The following is a 431-nucleotide window of genomic DNA, read 5'->3' on the forward strand; positions in this document are numbered from 1 at the left end:
CTCTCTCTCTCTCTCTCTGCCTTTGGGTTTTTCTTTAAAAAATAACAGTATGTTCTGTTTTTATGTCATGTTTACCAAGGAAGGGAAACTTAAGCGAAGATTATTAAAACCTCTGTTCAACAGGCGCCATAAGTTAATTCTGTGCTCATCATTATTTTATTTATCTAAATGCGAAACGACCAGCGCGCCTTAGTTTTGTGTTCATCATTACTGTATTTAGCCAAATACGAAACGACAAGATCAGTGTCTCTATGAAAATGTCTAATTTGTCTTAACGCTATTTTATGTTGTGGCTGATAAGTAAGAACGTGAGCGGCCCCGACCTGTGGATAAGTCCAACTGTATTTATCTTCATATAAAACACTTGACTGCAGTGCTCTGTTACTATTCGTATTTATAACACCCGGCGAGCTATCAATACCGCATCAGTT

At 37.6% G+C, this 431-nt stretch overlaps 1 protein-coding gene across 3 annotated transcripts in view; it reads left to right on the forward strand.

Annotated features, from left to right (window-relative positions):
* Positions 1-326: 326 nt before the first annotated feature.
* Positions 327-431, forward strand: part of LOC149797902 (uncharacterized) — a 64693-nt gene continuing 64588 nt past the window's right edge. For 2 of the 3 annotated variants that reach the window (XR_016421912.1, XM_089962943.1), the window contains exon 1: positions 339-431. This exon is cut by the window's right edge and continues 531 nt beyond it. The gene's annotated coding sequence lies outside the window, so the exon portion shown is untranslated. The other variant, XR_016421913.1, reaches the window with a different exon arrangement.

This window comes from Sinohyriopsis cumingii, chromosome 6 (genome assembly GCF_028554795.1).
Source record: "Sinohyriopsis cumingii isolate HCF-2022 chromosome 6, ASM2855479v2, whole genome shotgun sequence".
Lineage (NCBI taxonomy): Eukaryota > Metazoa > Mollusca > Bivalvia > Unionida > Unionidae > Sinohyriopsis > Sinohyriopsis cumingii.